The sequence below is a fragment of the Gossypium arboreum genome, chromosome 13, assembly GCF_025698485.1.
Source record: "Gossypium arboreum isolate Shixiya-1 chromosome 13, ASM2569848v2, whole genome shotgun sequence".
NCBI classification, from domain to species: Eukaryota; Viridiplantae; Streptophyta; class Magnoliopsida; order Malvales; family Malvaceae; genus Gossypium; species Gossypium arboreum.
The window spans coordinates 101241610-101250624 of NC_069082.1; positions in this window are offsets into that span (position 1 = coordinate 101241610).

Here is a 9015-nt window from a genome sequence, read left to right on the forward strand (position 1 = left end):
GCTGTATCATTTGAATTGTGTTAGGTTTCAGTTCAAAAGTATTTGCAGCTACAACAAGTCTAACTATGCTCGATTCAGTTCCTGTTAAAAAAGGTTTAGCATAATCATACATAGTGCGTAGAGCAGGATTCTGATTAACAGCAATCGCAGGAGGTAGCGAATTTTCTTGGTTTTCAGCCATCTCCTCAGTTGTGGTTGAAGTATCGTCCTCGTGCTCTTCCTCAGTGTATCGTAAGCTTTGCCTTATTTCTCTTTGGTTTCTATGAACTGTACAATCGAGCTCACTATCAAACAGTAACGGTCCTGACGAGTTTCTTCTGGTCATAAACTAGAAAAACCTGTCAGAATAAAATAAATGAAGAATTAGAAAAAGAAAATAAAAATTTAAATTGCAATAAAAGCAAAATGGCTAAAGTAATAAAAATTGAGTGTTCCTAATATCCTAGTTCCCCGGAAACGGTGCCAAAAACTTGGTACGTGATATTCGTGACAGGTTTTAAAGATTTATGAATGAATCGCTCTTGAGGCCAACGTATTATCACAATTAAGGAAAGTGTACCTATCAAACAGTAGTATAGTCCAGCAAGACCAAATTGTCGAACCCAAAGGAACTACGAGTATTAGTATTTACTTCCTTTTTATTATCTAGCCTAAAAATTAAGAGGTTTGGTTATCTAAACTAATTATTAACTAAGAATACATAGAAATAAAATTTTGGAAAATACTTTTGGGAAAATTCGATTGATTAAGACAATACCTAAGGAAAAATCCACCTAGACTTTACTTGTTATTTGACTCTGAGTCAGACGATTTATTCCTTTGACTTGATCCGTAGAAATCCCTAAGTTATATTATTATTACTCTCGAGACTAATAACGTCTAACCCTAAGTTGAATAATTAAAATATCTTTCTAATTAACACTCTAGAATTGCATTAACTCAATTTATGGATTCCCTTATTAGGTTTCACCCTAATCTGGAAAAATATTATCGCTCTATCTCTAGGCGTGCAATCAACTCTGCTTAATTATTATAAATTTACTCTTAGGCAGGGTCTGTTCCTCCTCTGCATAAGAGCTTAACTTGTATCAATATCCTGGAATATCAAAACAAGAATTAAGAACACATAAATAAGAACAAGTCAAATATTTATCATACAATTTAGATAATAATAACAAGATCCGTCCTAGGTTTCATTCCATTTAGGTATTTAGGGGTGTTTAGTTTATATTTATGAAAGAAAACATCTCAAAAGCATAAATATAACAAAACATGAGAAAACCCAAAGCTCCTGAAGGAACTTGAAGGGAGATCTTTAGTCTTGATGATTAATCCGACTTCTGAGATGGATCAATCGGCTTTCCTTGAGTAATTCCTTGCTTCTTATTCTGCGTCCCCCATCTAAGTTCCTCTTCAGGTGTTTAAATAGGCTTTTGAATGCCTAAGAGCCCCCAAAATTGGCCTTTTCTGAATAGGGTTATACTTGGGCTTGGCAGGGACATGCTCATATGACACGCTCGTGTGCGATTACTCTAGCTCGTGGTCAAGGCTGTGGAACAAACACGGGCGTGTAGTATACCCGTGTAAGTCGTGCTTCAATCCTGCCAAAGGGACATGGCCATGTGACATGCCCGTGTGAGAAAGTCCAGGCCGTGTTAATTTCCCACGTGGGTCCATTTTCTCCGCTTTCGGCCCGTTTTTCACTCTTTTTACTTGATCCCTAGTTGGCGCACGGCCTAGCACACGGGCGTGTAACTTGACCATGTTTCATAAGTCAGTATACCCTACAGTTTTGGCAAGGCCTAGAACACGGCTTGGCACACGGGCGTGTGGTCGGCCGTGTGACCCAAGTCAGTATGTATGCCCTGTTTCCACACGGCCTGAGACACGGGCGTGTCTGGAGCAGTGTGCCCTTTCACACGGGCATGTGACCTCTGTATGGTGTTTTTACACGGGCATGTGAGCCCTTTCAAAAACCACTTCTAAAGCATGTTTAAGGTCTCGTAGGTCCTTCTAAGGGACAATGTGATTGTGTTGAATAATTTATGAGAATAAATTCTTTAAGTTTGATAAATGTATGCTATATGTTGTATATTGATTGGTAACTACTCCGGCGAAAGATACAGGTTAGGGGTGTTACATTTTATTGGTATCAGAGCTACGGTTTAGTCGATTCTAGCACTAACACAGAGTGTGTGAGAGTCTAACTATACATGCAATAAATACTCTTTGATAATATGATGATTCTTGACAGCTTAAATTATGTTTTCGTATAGTAATAGATCCTGAAAGAGCTGTAGCCGATGATGTAGAGAGTAATGCGCCCGCTCCCGTTCAAGGGGCAACGCCATCAGATTCTAGACCTGTAACGAGTAGCCACAAAGGAGAGTCTAAACAAGCCTTTTTCCAAATGATGAGCGAATTGTTCATGGAGTTCATTCAAATGAATCCGGCTGCTCAACAACCTCCACCCCCGCCTATTCCTCAACAAATCCCTGTTGTTCTTCAAGTTGTAGATCTGATACGGTGGAATAAGCCACCAGTAGATAAAATTTGGAAACACGGAGTTGAAGAGTTTCAGGCTACTACTAATGATGATGCTAAGAGAGCTGAATTCTGGATCGAAAACACCATTCGAGTATTCAATTAATTTTCTTGTACTCCTGATGAGTGTATTAAATGTGTTGTGCCTTTACTGAGAGACACCGTGTATCAATGGTGGAACACATTGATATTTGTGGTTCTGAGAGAATGGGTTACCTAGGAATTCTTTCAGACGGGGTTTCGAAAGAAACATATAAGTCAGCGATTCCTTGATCTAAAGCATAAAGAGTTTCTAGAGTTAAAACAAGGCAGAATGACTGTTACTGAGTATGAAAGAGAATTCATATGATTTTAGCACGTATGCTCGAGAGTATGTGTCTACTGAAGAAAGAATGTGCAAGCGGTTTGTTGATGGGCTGAACGAAGATATAATATTTCTAATCGGAATTCTAGAATTATATGAATTTGTCATTCTAGTTGAAAGGGCTTGTAAAGCCGAGGATCTTAGCAAAGAAAAGTGAAAGGTGGATTCAGAAGCTAGAGACTCGAGAAAAAGATCAACGAGTAAACCGTATCAATCTTCATCAAAGAAATTCAAAGATTTGTATGCTTGCCCTAATGTTTCTAATGAATATTCGAACAGAGATCGTAGAAAAAAATACCCAGGTTTTAAAGCTCAAGCTACATCAATATCGAGTGTTGGCAGTGTGAAAGACAACAAAGCCGAGTGTCAGCAGTGTGGGAGACGACATTTTGGAGAATCCTAGAATAAAAATAATAAAGCTTCTTACAAATGTGGTTCTATAGATCACTTCATCCAAGGTTGCCCTGAGCTAGATGAGAAAAATAAAGTTCAGAATGTGAGACCAAGTAACAAGTCGAATAAAGGTAGAGCACTTAGAATTGCCGGAAATGTAAGTGGTAGTAGAAGGGTGACAAAAGATTCAGCTGTGAAATCAGAGGCCAGAGCACCTGCTAGAGCCTACGCTATCCGTGCTCGTGAAGAAGCGTCATCTCCAGATGTTATCACCGGTACTTCCACTCTCTATGATACTAATGTGATTGCATTGATAGATCCGGAATCAACTCATTCTTATATATGTATGAGATTAGTATCAAGTAAGACTTTGCCTGTAGAGTCTATTGAATTTGTGATTAAAGTTTTGAACTCCTTAGGAAAATGTGTTTTGGTTGATAAATTCTGCAAGAATTTTCCGTTAGTGTATCGGGATTTCTATTTTTTGGCTAATCTGATGTTGTTGTTATTCGATGAATTTGATATGATTTTGGGTATATGTAACACCCCTAACCCGTATTCGTCGTCGGACTAGGGTTAAGAGGCATTATCGAATATTTCAGAACATTTATCAATCATTCCACAACTTTAATCATACATCATCATATCATAGCAATTCATACACAAATAGTCCCTTTAGAAGGTCAATGAGACCTTAACCATACTTTAGAGAAGGTTCGGAACTAAACCGATCTCGTTAAAAAGTTTCCAGACACTTAGAAAAATTTTATGGAATCACAGGTCACACGCCCGTGTGAACAAGCCGTGTGCCTCACACGGCATTAGACACGCCCAACACGGCATTAGACACGCCCATGTGTCTAGGCCGTGTCAAATTAAGGCATACAAACTGACTTATTCACATGGGCACAAGACATGCCCGTGTACCTTGGCTGTGGTCGAAACTGACTTAGGCCAAACGGCTAGCCACACACCCGTGTGTCTAGGCTGTGCTTGAGACTGACTTAAAATTGTAGGACTACCCCAAGGGACATACGACTGTGTAACATAACCGTGTGTTGCACACGGCTGAGACACACGCCTGTGTGGATAGAAATAGGCTATTTGCATAGCCAATTTGCCACTCATTTTAGGTTATCTGTGCAAGCATAAAACTAAGCACATTTAATGTCTCAAAGGCAGCCAAAAACATACTAAATCTTGCACAAATTGACCCATAATATCATCATTCATTCCCATATACAAATCTAACTCAAACATACCAATTCCATGTACCTATTTCATACCATGAACATATTATTCAAATCACTTTTATAACAATTTCAAGAATCATATCAACCATACCAGTTCAACCATAAAACTTACCAAAATTAACTATTTCATTTGGCCATTCAAGAGCGCATCAAAACATACCATTTTTTAATACAAAGCATATACCAAAATTCATTCATAATCTCATCCATAACCAAGCCATATCACATGGCTAGATATACACATCTCAAAACATATCCAAGTTCTCTAGCTTATATATGCCATAATTTGATTTATACACTTTCAGAAGGTACCAAAATAGAATTCAATAGTGTGGCGATGATTCTCGACGATCCTCGAGCTTCCAATAGCTTCGATATCAAGAAAACAATGCAAACACATACAGAGTAAGCTTTCAAAAGCTTAGTAAGCCGTATACAAATAAAATTATCATTTTAAGCATATAAGCATCATAAAATACATATACTCCATAGCCAAATACTATCATAAACCACATAGTTCATATACATTTCACATATTCCCAATTCATTTGCACATATAGCATTTTCTCATACTTATATCACATGTCATCACTTGCACATATACTTACTTCTCATAATCAAATGTTGAACACATCTCCACGTACCTGAATCAGTTATTCATTCATTCAATCACGTATTTCTCAGAATTCCCATTGAACCATTTGGAATCAATAAGGATACTCAAATAGCTCAAAAAGCTCATACAGTGCCAATGTCCCGACGTGGTCTTACATGTAATCAAATATCGATACCATTGTCCCAAACAAGGTCTTACACAAAATCATATATGATGCCGATGTCCCAGACATGGTCTTACACGTAAATCCCAAATCGAAGCCAACGTCCCAGACGTGGTCTTACACGATAACTCATATCAGAATCCTATGTCATGAAATATGTATCCTAACTATTCCTATGGTTCGCATGAGACTTTTCGGACGTTGTCGCATTATTAAAACTTCCTCGGATTTCACATATTCATCTTCCATATTCATCCATCACAATTCAAACATATATAAGCATAAATTAATCAACTAAAATACATTTATTTGTATATCGACTTACCTCGTACGGATTCGAACGAACAAAATCGACTACTCGACGACTTTCAACTTTCCCCGATCTAATTCCATTTTCTTTGGTTCTTGATCTATATAAATTCAAATTTAACTCTTTTATTCACCAAATCATTCAATTCAATCCAGATACACATATTTAAGGCATTTTACAAATTAGCTCTCACATTTTCACATCTTAACACTTTAGTCCTTAATCACAAAAATCACAAAATATAAAAAATTTCTATATACACATTCTTAGCTATATTTTCCCTTAGCTTATATAAGCCCACATATTTAATTTATTTCACATTTTAGTCCCTCAATTTCTCATTTTCACAATTTAGTCCAACATACTTAAATTCATCAAAAATCCCAATACAAAACATAGTAATCTAAGACATATCTTTCGTTTTCCATCAACAAACTTCATAAAATTCAAATTATCAACAATGGCACATCTTAAAATCATCATAAATTTTAGAAATTGAGACATGGGCTTGATAGAATACAAAGCAACAATCACAAAAACATAAAAATTATCGAATACTAATAAAAGAACATACCTTAATCAAAATCAAAAGGTGCTGAACCCTAAAAGCTTTTATTGCTTTCCTATTTTCTTTGATTTTTCGACAACAATGATGAATGAATCATCCAATATCATGTTTTATTTTATTTAATACACATTAATAAACTATTTACCATTTTAACCTTAATTAATTAACATATAAAACACATCATGGTTGTCCATAAATGTCCATCCATTAATTCAATGGTTTAATATCAACATAAGGACCTCACATTTAATAAGCCAAAGCAATTCGACGCTTAATCAAATAGAAGGAAAATTTTACATTTTCTACGATTTAGTCCTTTTATCAAATTGAGCACACAGACGATCAAATTTTCATACGAAACTTTCACACATGCTTAACCACATACTATAAACACGAAAAATAATATTAAATATTTTTCTAACTCGAATTTGTGGTCTCAAAACCACTATTCTGACTAGGGTCTAAACCGGGCTGTTACAACTCTCTCCTATTAGGGATTTTTGTCCCCGAAAATCTTACTATTAAACAGATTCGGATATTGTTGTGTCATAGCATCTTTGGGTTCCCACGTAGCTTCTTGAACACCGTGTCGATGCTACATAACTTTAACTAACGGAATTTTCTTATTTCGTAATTCCTTAACCTCGCGAGCCAAGATACAGATTGATTCTTATTTATAGGTCATATCGGACTAAATTTCTATCTCAGATGGGGAAATGACATGCGAAGGGTTTGATTTGTATCGTCGAAGCATCGATACATGAAACACATTGTGAATATTTTCTAGCTCAGGTGGCAATAGCAATCTATAAGCAACCGGCCCGATACGCTTTATAATCTCATACGGTCCGATGAACCTCGGACTCAATTTGCCTTTACGGCCAAATCGAAGTACTTTCTTCCACGGAGATACTTTCAAATTTTGTTTCAAATCTGCATATGATTTCTAACGATCGAAAACTGCTTTCAAATTTTCACGAATCACTTTCACTTTTTGTTCAGTCTTTTTAATCAAATCAACCCCATGAATCTTATTCTCACTAAGCTCAGTCTAATATAAAGGTGTTCGACATTTTTGACCATACAATCTTCGAAAGGTGCCATTTTAATGGTCGATTGAAAACTATTATTATATGCAAATACAATCAATGGTAGGTATCGTTCCAACGTATTTTCAAACTCAAGGATGCAACATCTCTACATATCCTCGAGAATCTAAATAATCCGCTCAAATTGACCATCCATCTGCGAGTGAAAAGCAGTACTGAAATGTAATTTTGTACCTAAAGCCTCTTGCAGTTTCCTCCAAAATCATGAACTGAATCTCGAATCTCTATCTAACACAATAGACAATGGCACCCCGTGCAATCTCACAATATCAGAAATGCATAACTCAGCTAACTTATCAAGTGAATAGTTAGATCATACCAGAATAAAATGAGCTGATTTCATCAATCGATCAACCACAACCCAAATTGCATCTTTCTTTCTCGGAGATAGGGGAAAACTCGAAACAAAATCCATCGTCACTCTATCCCATTTCCATTCCAGAATCATAATCAGTTGTAACAAACCAAATAGCACTTGATGTTCAGCTTTAACTTGCTGACAGATCAAACATTTCGAAACAAAGCCGGACATATCTCTTTTCATTCCAAACCACCAATAATACTGTTTCAAATCATTATACATTTTCGTATTTCCCGGATGAACAGATAGACGACTGCTATGAGCTTCTTTTAGAATCATCTATATCAACTTTGGATTTCTTGGAATACAAATTCTATCTCAAAATCTCAAACAATCATTATCATCAACTTTAAATTCTGAATCAGAATTCAATTCACACAGAGCTCGTGTAACGCCCCAAATCTTTGGTAATTTAATTGTGTGTTATGTTACATGTTGGCTTACTTGCTGTGATGGTTAAAGGTCTTGAGTAGTGTAAGAAGACCTGCGTTCAAACCTAGGCTGTAGGAAAATTTTTTGGTTTCTACTGAACTAAACCTTTACTGCTAGATGTTGGGTTCTTAATTAATTGTGGGGAAATCAGGTCTCAAAAAGGTTGTTGGTCCAAGGGCTTGTGGAGTGTTACTATTGTTGGGAGGGCTTGAGTTTGAACCCTGTCGTTCACAAGGGAGATGTTTATTTTTGTTGCTGTGCCGTGTGGGAGGTTGAGTAGTAGTAGACCTCTATTGCTAGGGGGTGGTTGGAGTGTTCGAGGGAGAGTCGTGTGTGTGGCTGTTAGTTAGGGGGAGTTTGAAAGGGTTTGTGTAACACCCAAACCCGGCCCAGACGTTATGACCGAATCTAATGTGTCACATTGAAGTTTTAAAAACCCATGACTCGTATTAGTGTTTTAAAGGATCGTCTTTTGCAAAGTTAACAAAGTGAATGGAAGCTGTTCACCAGGTAGGTATCCAAAACAGAGGAGGTGAGCCATGAAGGCTGCTTAAGTACCAGGCTCTCGATTGGATCCAATCCTAGACATGCCCACAACCATTGCCACACTTTGATAAACGAGTTGAAATTCATTTGAGTAGATATATTTGATAAACCAGTTAATCGTGTCGTCGTGTTATTTTAAAAATGAGTATCATTTTGTAAACGCGCCCTAAGTCTAGCCCATTTGAATTATTATCAGAAATATTTAGGGTTATTAAAAATTAAATAATCCCAAAAAAATAGTTAAAATGGCCTTATTACAACCCAAAAATAAATAGTGTTTAAGATAAACTAAAGGAAATCGGTTACTTATTGTAAAGTCCAAGACCGATCACTATGGCCATGTTGAATCCCCTCCG